Genomic DNA, 14949 nt, shown 5'->3' with positions numbered 1-14949 from the left:
TCAGTCATACTCCTGACTTATAGATGGTGGTAACGTTCTGTGGAATGATGAGGAGAGGAGCACACATTCTTTGAATTGCTCTGCATACCTGCTAGCTTGGATTGTTTCTCAGGGTTGGTTTCTCCCAGAAATTTGACATTCGGTTCTCTAACGTTGGCCAAGCAAAGTGGTTAGACTCTCTGCCTGTCTATTGTTATCGGTGATCAGTGCCTGCCACTTGTGTAGCCAGTTGTTTCTCACCATCCATCCACCATAGCTGTCATAGGGTGCCGAAGAGAACTGCTGCCTTCTCTGAGGAACCAAACAATGTGAAATTATGAGCAAACTTCGCTCCCAATGGAAGGATCGAGGATCAGTTTTATTTGCTGTATACACTTACACGTATCAGGAACTTGCTGTGGTGTATTGGTCAGGGCGTGACCGGCAACATAAAACAACAATATTCATAAAGCACATGAAGTATGAAGTCAGAGGTTACAGTATGGATGTGGAATAAAATATGCATAAATACTGTACATAAATGCCAGCATGTACATTATCTACAAGGTAAACAGCATTCTAAAGCGTAGTTTAAAGTATTTACAGCACGGTGCAGTGATGGGGCAATAGAGAAAGGGTGGTAGGGTCCAACTAGAATGGTTGCTCAGAATAACAGTCTGGGGGAAGAATCTTTGAAATTGGTATTAAGTGTTTGCTTTTATAACTTTATAGTGTGTTCCAGAAGAGAGCTTTTGGAAGGGGCATCTTGCAGGGTGGGTAGTGTCTGCAATGATTTTTCTCGCTCACTTCTTTGTGCTGGACACTTACAAGTCCTGCAGAGCTGGTAGACTGCGAAGACAAAGACCTGTTCTGCTGCCCTGACAGTTCGCTGCAGTTTTTTGCATATTGTGAGAGGATGCTTAACCAAACCAGACAGTAATGTCTGATGTGAGGATGCGCTCTAAGATGGCAGTGTAGAACTGCACCAAGTATATTCTGAGGAAGATGGAATTTTACCATCTTGGAAGAAAGTCATTGCTGGACACCCTCCTGAAGGCAGTGTACTGTGCCAGAGAGGATTAGCCTCTAGAAGCTGAAGGATTAGAATACATTCCAAGTATCCCTCCAGCCAGTGGTAACTTTTTCCTCTGACTTTGAGTTAGTTGTTTTTTCAGGAATACTTCTTACCCATTCATTCACCCTCTGCAGGCTCTCTGTGTTCTCCTCACCACTCATCCTCTGTCATCAGCAGACCTGGAAAGTGGAGACACAGCCCTGAGACAAGGTCTTGACCCGAAATGTTGACCATCTCTCGGCCTCCATAGGTGCTCCTTGACCCGTTGAGTTACCCCAGTTTCTCTGCTACAAAACTGAGAAAGCTGTCCTTGTACCAACTCTTGACAGGGGTGGGCACCTACAAGCTTACTGTACCTGTGAAATTCAGCTCTTTGGTAGGTGTTTGAACCAGCGAGAATAAGAGCTCTCACTGATAGAACCTACATTGACTTAGGGGAATATGTCACTAGTCTTCAAGTGCTACATATATCCCTACAGCCAGTCTCATTGGGTTTGCCATCACATGTTTTTTCGCAACACCTGGACGTTACCTTTGGACCTGGTCAAGGTGTTATGGGGCCATGCTCTCATGGATATTTCCGGTCAAGATGGAATAGTGGCAGCTCCTTCGACAAGGGAAGGTGGAAAGCAGTAGTCAATAGCTCTTTTTCTTTGTCTGAATGTGACTGGCGTCAGTAAATGTTGAGGATACGCAGAGCCATGTTCTTCCATCGGCTCTGCCTTTTGTGTTGGCCTGCCCAGAAGTTGAAAACAAACAAATTGACGGTAGAGTTGATACGCTGTTCAAAAGGTTTGATTCTCCATGCTCTCCAGCTTTCTCAGCTTAGTAACCAGTTTTGCTGTTGATGGAAAGAGTTAAGAGAGCTGAGAAGAAGGTGCAAAGAGTCTGCAGTGGGATCTAGATGGGCTGAGTGGGGGGTCAAGAAGTTGACAGATGTGGGAAGGCGTGAGGTTATCAAATTCAGAAGGAAGAATAAAAAAAGCAAAAAAAATATTATTAAGCAGAGTAAGACTGCAAAAGCTGCAGTACAAGAGGATCTAGAGGTCTCCATACCTGAAGCACAATGGGTCAGCACTCAGATGCAAGTCATTGGGAAGAGGAATGAAACATTAGAACTGATTCAAACAGAATGGAGTGTAAAAGTGGAGAATTTTAACGCAGGTGAGACTGCACTTGGGAGTACTGGGGACAGGTTGATATTCTTATTTCATATTTAATGAAGATTTTCGAATCACCATTACCTGCTCCACCGCCTCACACGTCAACCCCTTAGGCCCAGGATCAGTCAGGTGACCCCTACCTGCACTGCACTGACGTGTGAAGAGAAGTGGACCAGGTAATGCAGACTCTGATGGAGATTAGAAGAAGAAGAGGTCATCTTATCAAAACATAAGATTCAGAGGGGGAATAACAGGGTGAATTCTGATGTTTTTTTTACCCTAATGGGGGGTACAGGGGCAACATGGTGTCAGTATAATGGGTACCTATGTTAAACGGAGATGAAGAGGAATGTCTTCTCTCAGCAGATGGTGAATCATTCAAATCATGTACCCCAAAGAGCTGTGGCGCCTGCAACATTAAACTTATTCCGTATAGAGATCGAGGGACATTTGAAATACAAGGGAGTTGCGGGTTTGGTGGGGAGGGAGGAGGGGTAGATCAGGAGGGAGGTGTTTTGGCCAAGATTGGATTAGCCAACATGCTTTGAATAGAGGAATAATCTCAATGGCTCAGATGGCCTCCTCCTGCTCCATTTTTTAATGTTCTAATGTTTGACATAAAGTCCCTTACGAGAAGGAAGAGGAGTTTTTGGGGAGCTGGACAGGGTGTTCCACAGCCAGAATTCACATCTCACTGGAGTCTCATCTCCCCTCAGTTGAGCCACAGCTGCTGGATGTCACAATTTCATTGTTAACAGTCCCATTCATGAAAGAATCTGCAATGCTTCCTCAGCTTCACACAGGCAAGTGAACCTCAGATGTGCGTTTAGGACTCCAGAATGCACGGACAGACTGAGACAAAAGTGGTATCACCACACAGAACACATTCCAGCTGACAACGGTGCTGAGGCTGAGAAAATTAAAATAAAATTCCATGTTCAATCCATATTCTAGGATTGCCAACGGAACCTACAGCTATCAAATCCCAACAGTTCAGGGACCCCCTCGCATATTCCTTTCCCAAACTTCACATGTGCCCCATAAAGTACCGCCTTTCATCACCTCCTCCAGCTTATTCATCCTGACCATCTATGTCACATCTTTTCACCTCCTTCTGGTCCATACTTTCTGGTCTGTTCACGTGGCATCAACATCTGTAGTCCCATTGCTCTGAGCAGTAGCGCTCTCCAGGGCTGTGTGCTCAGCCCGCTGCTGTTCACGCTGTTGACGCATGACTGCGTCACAGCATCCAGCTCAAACCGTGTCATCAGGCTTGCGGATGACACAATGGTGGTTGGCCTCATCAACAATGATGGTGAGTCGGAGTACAGAGAGGAAGTGGAGTGGCTGGAGGACTGGTGTGAGAAGAACAACCTAAGCCTGAATGTGGAAAAGACTAAGGAATCACTGTGGACTTCAGGAAAGTGCAGATGAATCATCCCCTTTTGCGCATACATGGGATGAATCATCCCCTTTTGTGCATACATGGCTCCTCTGTAGAGAGAGTTAAGTGCGCCAAGCTGCTGGGAGTTCACTTCACAGACAACCTCACCTGGTCCCTCAATATCACCTCCCTGAGAAAGAAGGCAATTAGCGCCTCAATTTCCTGAGGAGATTGAGGCAAGTGAGGCTCCCCCCCCCCCCCTTACCTTCCTACGTTATTATGTGTTATGTTTACCACTGTGCTGTACATCCTGGTTCAGGGAAACATTGTCTTCTTTGGCAGTATACACGTATATAGAAAAATGCCAGCAAACGTGATTTGACTTAACAGGGCTCTGGGGTAATCTCTTGTAGCCATTAGAATATTGTCCCAGATGTTCCTGGTTTACACGATAGAGCTGGGGAGGGGGAGTGGGGAGGTGGATGAGGGACAACGGCAAGGGAAAGAGTGAGAGAGAGTACAAGAGCAGAAGGTGAAAGAGTGGGTAAGGAGGCAAGAAGGGAGAGGAGGGTAGCAGCAAGCTGGAGGAGGGAGGGGAAGTGAGGGAGACAAAGTCAAAGCAAATTTATTATCAAGGTACATGTACGTCACCAAATAAATCCCTGAGATTCATTTTCTTGTGGCATTCACAGTGAAATAAAGAAATATAATTCAGTTTATGCAAAACTATACATAATCAAAGACTGACAAGCAATGTGCAAAAGAAGACGCATCACACAATTAAAAAATAAATAAATAACGCTCCGCTTATCTGTCTATTGTGTTGTTTACTATTCATTGATTAAGATGAAGGCGATGGGTGGAGAGAACTGAAGAAGGAGAGATTTCCAACATTTCTGTTACCAGGACTAAAGTCATCGCCCATCCCAGCCTTTCCCTGGGTGCTGGTCAAAACAGCTATCTAGCCATCCTTTGGGTTTAGAGATCCCCAGTGGGAGAAGGGAGGCTGCATTGGCAGTAACCACATTTAAAACTTAGATTGCCTATTAATACATTAATTTGTACTTGTGCAAATCGACACCCCAAAGAGCAAGTCCAATATCGAAGAAGTCTAATATTGTCAGCTGTGAAAGCATCCCACCCACCACCACCACTAGTTATGTGAGAATTACACTGTGACTGGATGTTGCTGAGGGTCACCTCTGGGGAATTAACCCTAGGGCTTGGTCCCAGAGGATACAAGAATCTACCTTTGTCACTGGGGATGGTGAGGGCTGTAGGCACAGAACAGGCTGTGCAAATTCCTTTTGTGGAACTATTTGGAATTAAGCAAATATTATCAATTATTTCTGACTTTGCTTCTTTAAGTTTGGTTTTGGTATTGCTTTATTATTGTCACATGTACCGTGAAAAACACTGGAGATGCTGCAGATGCTGGAAATCCAGAAAAAGAAAACACAAAATGCTGAAGGAACTCAGCAGGTTGGACATCATCCATGGAAAGGAATAAAAAGTCTGAGATTCTCCAGCAATTTAGTATGTGTTTACAGTGAAAAGCTTGTCTTGCATACTACTGTTCATACAGATCAAATCATTAGACAGTGCACTGAGGCAGAGGAAGGCAAAACAGTAAACTCAGAGCAAAATGCAAAAACTACAGAGTAAGTGCCGTGCGGGTAAGCGATGAAGTGCAAGATCATAACGGGATAGATTGTGAGGCCAAGAGTCTACTTTGTACAAGTCCATCAAGAGTCTGACAACAGTAGGATAGAAGTTGTCGTTGAGCCTGGTGGTATGTGCTTTCAGGTGTTTGAATCCTCTGCACGATGGGAGAGGGGGGATTAAAGAATGTTTCTGGGTGTGGTCTTTGATTATATTGGCTGCTTTACTGAGGCCGTGGGAAGTGTAGACAAAATCCATAGAGGAGAGGTTGGTTTCTGTGGCGTGCTGAGCTGTGTCCACAACCCTCTGCAGTTTTTTGTGGTCACCTGCAGAGCAATTGCCATAATCAAGCCTCAATAATTTAAAATTTTAAATAATTGAAAAGAAAGCAGATAATTTGAATACACTTTGAATGCAGGATGATCAGATGATGCAGGGCCTACATGGAAGATCGATCACAGATGATGCCTGGCCCGCCGTCCCTTCAGCAGTTTGTACCATGCTTCGGATTTCTGCATCAGGAGTCTCTCATGTCCCCATTTGCTCTCAGTGACCCCTCTTGGCTTTTATAGCCGGAAAAGCTCATGGTAGGAGATTTGACTTCTCAGAGTCAGTGAGGGGGTATGGGAATTGGGGTGAAGTCTTGCTGAGTGCCCCTGGAGGTACTGTCATGGATGGAGGAAGCCCAGGATGTCAACATTTAAGAGAAGTTTAAGTACATGGACCTGAGAGATATGGAGGTCTATGGTCCAAGCGCAGGTTGAGGGGGTTAGGCAGTTCAGCACAGACTAGATGGGCTGAAGGGCCAGTTCCTGTGCTGTAGTGTTATGAATCCATGACTTGATGTCCCTGGTTAGTGGGGCTAATTCTTCCATCTGTTTCCTGTTTGGTGGGAGAGAGTGTAAGCCAGGGTTACCAGTAAGACTGAGCCCAATACCGAGGAACAGTGTACTTATGATAGAGGAGGTTCACAGGGAATAAATCCGTTTACTACAAGCGCAGATCTTTAGCTGTGTTAAACTTGAGTTCACAGCAGTGCTCAGACCCTGCGCTATTTCTCTCGGCTGGGCTTTTTGACTCTGTTTTATTGGAGCCGCGGGATTCGAACTTCCCTCGGGGAAGCCTGGCGACTGGTTGGTCTGACCTTGCAGCAGCTCACACCAGCCCCTTGTCAGACATTCCTGTCGTAGCCGCGGTGTTTGTCTGCCAGCACTCGACGTCCAGGAGCACGGCAAAAAATATGCTGCTCACGTGTTACAGCCCCTTCTGCAACATAATGGCTTCAAGATGGTCCGGGGATTACGCAGATGCTCAGAACTGCACTGCGCTGTAATTTTCCAGCCAAAGCAGCTTTTTTTGTTAATTAGGAGGCATTCATCTGACCAAATTAAATTCGCAGAATAAAGATTAAGCATTTCCCTTAAAAAGGGCAAAAAAATCTTATAGAGTCATGCAGCTCTATAAGCTTGCAGAATGATTATGGGATAATATACACAAGGGATACTGCAGACGCTGGAAATCTACAGCAGTACACACAAAATGCTCGAGGAACTCAACAGGTCAAGGAATAAACAGTTGACGTTTTGGTGCAAGACCTTTCATCAAGACTGGAAAAGAAAGGAGAAGAAGGCAGAACAAGAAGATGGGGGGGGAAGGGAAGAAATACAAACTAGAAGGTAAAAGGTGAAGTCAGATGGGTGGTGGGGGGGGATGAAGTGAGAAGCTAGGAGGTGATAGGTGGAAAAGGTAAAGGGCACAAGAAGAAGAAGGAATCTGATAGGAGAGGAAGTGGACCATGGGAGAAAGAGAATGAGGAGCGGCACTGTGGGGAACTGATGGGCAGATGAGGAGAATTAGAGGTAAGAGGGGAGCCAGAGTGGAGAATAGAAGAGGGGAGGGGGAGGGGGAAAATTATAGGAAGTTAGAAAGATCAATGTTAATCAGGTTGAAGGCTACCCAGACCAGAAGATGAGGAGTTGTTCCTCTAAGCTGAAAGCGGGCTCCTCGTAGCAGTAGAGGAAGCCACGGACCGACAACTCAGAATGGGAGTGAGGATGGAATTAAAATGGTTGGCCAATGGGAAATTTGCGGCAGATGGATTGTGCTCAACAAAGCGGTCCCCCCAGTCTACGTCAGCTCTCACCAATATAGAGGAGGCCGGAGCAGGAGCACCAGATCCAGTAGGCAACCCCAAAAGATTTGCAGGTGAAGACTTACCTCACCTGGAAGCAGTGTTTGGGGTCCATTTGTTGCTGTTGGCATGAAACTGCAGAGAGTTGTGGACACAGCTCAGCACACCACAGAAACCAGCCTACTCTCTATGGATTCTGTCCGCATTTCAGTCAAGCAGCCAGCATAACAAAAGATCCCACCCGCTCTGTATATTCTCTCTACCCTTCTCCCATCAGGTAGAAGTTACAAAAGTCTGTAATCACGTGTCACCGGGCTCAAGGACAGCTTCTATCCCACTGTTATAAAACTATTGAATGGTTCCCGAGTATGATCAGATGGACCCTTGACCTCACTGTCTACAGCGTTACGATCTTGCACCTTACTGTTACCTGCACTGCACTTTCTCTGTAGCTGTGACACTTTATTCTGCATTGTTATTGTTTTACCTTGTTCTGCCTCAATGCACTGGGTAATGAACTGATCTGATTGGACAGTTTGCAAGACAAACTTTTCACTGCATCTCGGTACATGTGGCACCAACAAACCAAATCCGATTCCATCAGGCCGTAAAACCATAAAAAATAGAATTAGATTTAGGCCATTTGGCCCATTGAGTCTACTCCACCATTTGTTCATGGCTGATTTATGGCCCCATTCTCCTCTCCCCTCCAAGTAACATTTGACAGGACATAAAATATTAATCAAACACCAATAAAGAATCTATTAACCTCCACTTAAAACATACCCAAAGGTTTGGCCTCCACAAAAAAGGGTGTCTATACATAAGGTGATTGACAGGAAATGATAAAATAGTGGTGGTGGGGAGGGTGTGGTGAGATGCGTTAATGGGTGGAGGCGATGATCAGCCTTACTGCTTGGGGAAAGTACCTGATGTTTGAGTTCTGGTGGTCCTGGTGTGGATGCTGCATAGTCTCTTCTATGATGGGAGTGGGACAAACAGTCCAGAACAGGGTGGGTATTATCTTTCGTGATGTTACTGACTATACATTTCTCTGAATGTTCTCCATCTGCCACTTCTTTGCCCATTCTCCTAGTCTATTGAATTCCTCCTGCAGACTCCTTGCTTCCTCAACACTACCTTCCCTTTCATCTATCTTCATATTGTCTGCAAACTTAGCCACAAAGCCATCAAATCCATCATCCAGATCATTAACAAATAACATGAAAAGAAGTGGTCCCAAGTACGACCCTGCAGAACACAACTAGCCACCGGCAGCCGATCAGAAAAGGCTCCCTTTATTCCCACTTGTTGCATGCTGCCAGTCAGCCAATCTTCTATCCATCTTTAATTACTTCCATATAATATCATAGACTTCATGAACAGTGACCCCACTGTGACGGACAGGAGGGCATTCCAACCACTACTTAAAACTGCCCACAGCTTCACCAGCACTAGTCTACCCACCATCAAGGACAGAACGACCATAAAACATGGAGGAGAATTAAGCCATTCAGCCCATCAAGTCTGCTCACCATTCCACCATGGCTGATGTACTATCCCTCTACACCACATTCTCCTGCCTTCTCCCTGTAAACTTCCTGCCACCATGACTAATCAAGAACTTATCAAACTCCATTTTAAATATACTCAATGACTTGGCCTTCACAACGGTCCATGAATTCCACAGATTCGCCTCCCTCTGGCTAAAGAAATTTCCTCTCATTTCTGTTCTAAATGGATATCCCTCTACGCCAAGGCTGTGCCTTTTGGTTTTAGTCTTCCCCACTATAGGAAACATACGCTCCACAACAACTCTATCTAGTTCTTTCAATGTTTGATAGGTTTTAATGAGATCCCCGCTCATTGTTCTGAACTCCAGTGAGCACAGGCCCAGGGTCATCATACACTTCTTCATACATCAACTCTTTCCTTCCCAGAATCATTCTCTTGAGCCTCCTTAGGACTTTCTCCAATGCCTGCACATCCTTTATTAGATAAGGGGCCCAAAACTGCTCACAATACTCCATGTGGTCTGACCAATGCCTTATAAAGCCTCAGCATTACATCCTTGCTCTTGTATCCTAGTCCTCTTGAATTGAATGCGAACAATGCATTTGCCTTCCTTACCACTGACTCAACCTGCGAGATAACCTACCAAGTTCCTCTACACTTCCTTACACTATATTCCATCTATCACTTCTTTGTGATTTCCCCAAACTGTATAAGTCCTTGTGCAGACACCCTGCTTCCTCAACAGTAGCTGCTCCTCCACCTATCTTCGTATCATCCGCAAACCCGGCCAAAAAGCTGTCAATCCCTTCGTCCAGATCATTGACATATAACATGAAAAGAAGAGGTCCCAACAGTGACCCCTAGTCACCACTAGTCACCAGCAGCCAACCAGGAAAAGCCTCCTTTATTCTTATTCTTTGCCTCCTGCCAATCAGCCAATCTTCTATCCATGCCAGCACCTTTCCTGTAATACCATGGGCTCTTATCTTGTTAAGCAGCCTCATGTGCAGCACCTTGTCAAAGGCCTTCTGAAAATTCCAATAAACAGCTTCCACTGACTCTCCCATGTTTTTCCTGCCTCAAAGAATTCCAACAGATTTGTTGGGCAAGATTTCCCTTTAAGGAAATCATGCAGGCTTTGGCGAATTCTACCATATGCCTCCAAGTACCCCAAAGCCTCGTCCTTAATGATATTCTCCAACATCTTTACAACCACTCAAGTTAGGCTAACTGGCCAAGAATTTCTTTTCTTCTGCCTGTCTCCATTCTTAAAGAATGGAGTGACATTTGCAATTTTCCATTCTCTGAAACCATCCCAGAATATAGTGATGTTTGAAAGATCATTACTAATGCCTCCACAATCTCTTCAACTACCTCTTTTAGAATCCTGGGTATAGCCTTTCTGGTCCAGGTGATTAATTTATCTTCAAACCTTTCAATATCTCTTCCGGTACAGGTGACTTATTTACCTTCAGACCTTTCCGTTTCCTAAGCTTCTTCTCCTTATTAGTAGTAACAATCTTTTCTGTCCCCAGACACTCTCACATTTCTGTAATTCCGCTGGTGTCTTCCACAGTGAAAACTGACACAAAATACTTATTAAGTTCGTCTATCATTTCTTTGTCTCCCATTACTACCTCCGCAGCATCATTTTCCAGCTGTTCCATATCCACTCACCTCTCTTTTACGCTTTATATATCTAAAAAATTCTTTTACCATCCTCTTTTATATTATTGGTTAGTTTACCCTGATATTTCATCTTTTCTCTGCTTATGGCATTTTAGTTGCCTTCTGTTAGTTTTTAAAAACAATGCCCTACCTTCCCACTAATTTTTGCTATATTATATGCCCTCTCTTTTGCTTTTATGTGATCTTTGACTTCCCTTGTCTGCCACTGTTGCCTCATTCTCCCTTTAGAATGCTTCTTCATCTTTGGGATGTATCTTTCCTGTGCCTTCCAAATTTCCCCAGAAACTCCTGCTAGTGTCCCCTTACAATCAACTTTGGACAGCTTCTCTCTCATGCCTCTGAAATTCCCTTTATTCCACTGTAATACTGATGCATCTGATTTTAGCTTCTGCCTCTCAAACTGCAGGATGAATTCTGTCATGTTATGATCATGATCTCCTAAAGGTTTCTTTACCTTAAGCTCCCCAATCATATCTGGGTGATTACATAACAACTAAACCAGAAAGCCCGCCTCCTACACCAACTCTCTAGCCACATATTCATGTGCCAAGTATCCTATTCTTGCCTTCATTGGCATGTGGCACAAGCAGCAATCCAGAGATTATTACCCTGGTGATCTTGCTATTCAGCTTTCTGCCTAACTCCCTATATTCTCTCTTCAGGACCTCTTTCCTTTTCCTATCTATGTTGTTGGTAGCAATATGTATCATTTCTTCCAGCTGTTTATCCTCCCTCCTTAGAATGCCGCGGACCTGATCCGAGACATCCCTGACTCTGGCACCTGGGAGGCAACATACCATCTTGTTGTCTCCTTCTCGTCCACAGAATCTGCTGTCTGCTCCTCTTATTATGGAATCCCCTATCACTACTGCACTCCACTTGTCCCCTTCACTTCTGATTCACAGAGCCAGTCTCAGTGCCAGAGAGGTTACTACAGCTTCCCCTGGTAGATTATATCCTCTCCCCACCCACCCCCCCCCCCAAACATTATCCAAAGCAACAATAATAAGTATATTATTATTGAGTGGAATGGCCACAGGGTTACTCTGCACTGCCTGTCTCTTCCCTTTCTCTCTCCTGACAGGGATCTTCCACCTGCAACTACCTCCCTGTAGCTCCTATCTGTCACCTCCTCATTTTCCCATATGTGCACTAGCTAAGCACCTATTGAAAAAATCTCACTCGAAATTTACTTAGGACCTCCACTTACACTTGCCCAAGCCTGTTCTCACCTAAGTCTGTTGAGCCAAAACCTGACCACTGTTCATTCAGAAAAGAGCCACTCAGCTTACACCTCTCTTCCTTTTATTGGTTCTGCGCTGATTGCAGCCCGCTGAAAGAAACCAAAGGCAGCCAAGCTCTTTTTAAAGCTCGCAGCACATCACCATTAATAATCTCTTGCACGGCTCTTGTTTTATGAATGCTACTTATTTTCAGCTCCTCGAACAATACAGAACTGTACATGGTAGAGGTTTCTGCATCAACATAAGATATTTCCTCCTTCTTCCCGCGTATCATTTCCCCTGCCTCAAGGCTGTAAGGAACACATTAGCTACAGCTAACTTTTTCACATATTGAAGTTCTTACTTCCATTTAGCTGTCCCACTGGGTTAGTGTCAGGTTCTCCTTTGCGGTCCCTGATCAGTGAGGTCCTGCGAGACGTGAGGATTTGGTTTTAAACACTAAGAGCTGTCAGTACGTGGAATACCTCATGAGATTCCATAGTCATAATGTCACAAGAGCAGAAGATGGATAAACTTTGAAAAAGCGTAAAACAGAGTGAAGTAAGTGTTCTTGGCAGGAAAGTCAAAGTAAATTTATTTTCACAGTGTATGTTACCATTCCATTTCTTGCAGGCATTTACAGGAATATAAAGAAATGCAATAGAATTCATGAAAAATATGCACAAATAAAGACTAAGAAACAGAGAAACAACCTCTCCACTTAGTGAGAGGCTGGGGAGGAAATGCATGTGCTGAACTCTGCTCTGAGACTGTGTAATGGTGCATGTGGAATGTAGCAAACACACAGAGGTGAGCAGACACCTTGTCAATGATATATATTAACTTTCAGATATAGGAGCAGAATGAAGCTATTTGGCCCATCGGGTCCACACCGCCAATCAATCATAGCTGATCCTTCTTTTTAACCTCCTCCTCCCACCTTCACTCTGTAACCTTCAACTCCATTAATCAATCAAGAACCTGTCAATCTTTGCCTTAAGTACACCCAACTGGCTCTGAAGCAATGAAGTCCACCCTCTCACTGAAGGAGTTCCTCCTCACTTCAGTTTCAAAGGGACATTACTTTATTCTGAGTTTGTGCCCTCAGACTGTCCCAATAATGGAAACGTCTTTTCTATATCCACTCTATCCAGGCCTATCAGTGTTCAGTAGGTTTGCATGAAATCCCCCTTCACTCTTTCAGAGTTAGGAGTATCAGTGTATTTGTTAGTGCATCGGTAATGGAGTAGGGCTGGTGTTAACAGTGCAGGACACAGCTGCAGAGGGGTGCAGTGAAAACCAAGATACTTTGGTTTGGTGACAGCAAACTAGGTAGTCAATTGAAAGGTCCATCCGGGATAAAGACACAAAATGTTAACCAGTGCTGAGGACCATGTGAGAGTCTCTACTAATCTTTTTCTGGGGATCTTCACCCTTGTCATAGTGGAGAGGCTTGTGAGTTCCTGAGATCCTAAGAATGATACCGCCTGCAGTTTAGTCATCTGGTGCCTAGCTCCTAGTAGGGTGACCCATGGTGGTAAGGTCAAGAGGGAGGCTCTAGACAAAGAGCTGGTGGAATGTGATGACACTTCACAATGGCAGTTGAAGGTGGAGGAAGGGTGCAACAGGGAAGGGTCCCCAATCATCTTGCATTAAGTTGCCACTGGACGCTGACCCTGAATCTGTCAAGGTCCATGTAGTGGCTGCCCGTGAATCAGCATCCCCACATTAAACAAAGTCATGCATAGCTGTCCGCCATCAGGGAAATCCACCCAAAAGCACCAGAATATGTAGATCCTGCCTTTGCCTTTACAGCCTTTTGAGGATCTGCCAATAGTTTAAGTTCAAGTTTAATTGTCAATCAAGCATACATGAATGCTCATGAATGCAGCCAAATGAAACAGTGTTACTTTGGGGTCAAGGTACAAAACACAGCACCAACAGTCACACACAGCATAAGGCACATGCAGCATATATAAGACATCAGTCACACAAAAAAAGTCATCCAAGTCCCTGAGTCCGTGAATGTTGGAGCAGTCTACAGCCGAACACATTGCAGTTTGTCTTCTGCAAAGCAAGCACTGAGGGGTAACACCAATGCATGCTGCACCACACCCCCCTCTAGTGGAGTGCACCAACTCTGATGCCTCTCTCCAGGGCGGATGCAAACAGGCAACACTGTGGCTTGAGATCTAGTCCTCACTATGACCGAGGCCACACAGCTCCCCCACCGTCCATCGCTCTGCCCGTCAGTGGGTCGGACTTGCAGCACTCTGCATTAACAATGTCCAACAGGGTCTTGCGATCACAAGAAAAGCGACTAAGACGATCACTTGCTGCACACCACCTTCGCGCCCCGACTTTTCCGACACCTCTCTGGTGCAGGCAGCAGTATGATCCATCCTCTTCAGTCTCTCCACCAACAAGCAACTCGCTGATGGGGTAGATCTGCAGTGCTTTAGTTCTTGATATCCAGCATGGTCTTGCGATTATAACAAATACATTTATAAAAGAAAATAACACCTCCGGTTCACCCCATAGAAGATGCTGTGATCAAACACACTGTCATATCGCCAGAATAAACAACCAACAGACATGTAGACAACTGCTTTGGAGAACATCATACTCGCCTTGAGCGACTGTACTACTGCTACTCTCCTAATTTCAGTAAGGAGGAGAAATGGGGACAGGGTGAGAATTGGGGCAGGGATGGGAATAACAGAGACAATGAGAGGTGGGATTTCCGCAGAAGATTACAGATTCAAACATTTAAAAGACACTTATTATCAAAGAATAAATAAATTATACAGCTTAAGATTTGCCTGCAAGAAACCCGAATAACCCAGTTTTAAAAAAATCAAAGAGCAAAAACCATTGCACAAAGAGAGGACAAACATAAGTCATACAGACAGTCGAAGCAAGGCAACAGCATTCTGAAGCAGACCAAGTGCCAGATCTCCTCCTGGAGCAGCTAGAGATGGCCCAAGCCTCATTTCCAGGGCAAAAGCATGCAACAGCCGGATCAGTTCACCACCTTAGCGCCACGGAGAGAGAAATGAACATTTGTGGAAGAGTGAGTGAAATCACCCCCGCTCTCACCTCCAGACCTGACAATCAAGCTTCCAGTC

The 14949-nt window shown here is 44.9% G+C and overlaps 1 protein-coding gene across 2 annotated transcripts in view; it reads left to right on the top strand.

Annotated features, from left to right (window-relative positions):
- Positions 1 to 14949, top strand: part of LOC140202786 (A disintegrin and metalloproteinase with thrombospondin motifs 20-like) — a 618104-nt gene that overhangs the window by 578814 nt on the left and 24341 nt on the right. The window lies entirely within an intron of this gene.

The sequence above is a fragment of the Mobula birostris genome, chromosome 9 (assembly GCF_030028105.1).
Source record: "Mobula birostris isolate sMobBir1 chromosome 9, sMobBir1.hap1, whole genome shotgun sequence".
In the NCBI taxonomy this organism is placed as follows: domain Eukaryota; kingdom Metazoa; phylum Chordata; class Chondrichthyes; order Myliobatiformes; family Myliobatidae; genus Mobula; species Mobula birostris.
Note: the sequence above shows the minus strand (reverse complement) of the source record. Positions and strands in the feature narration are given on the sequence as shown.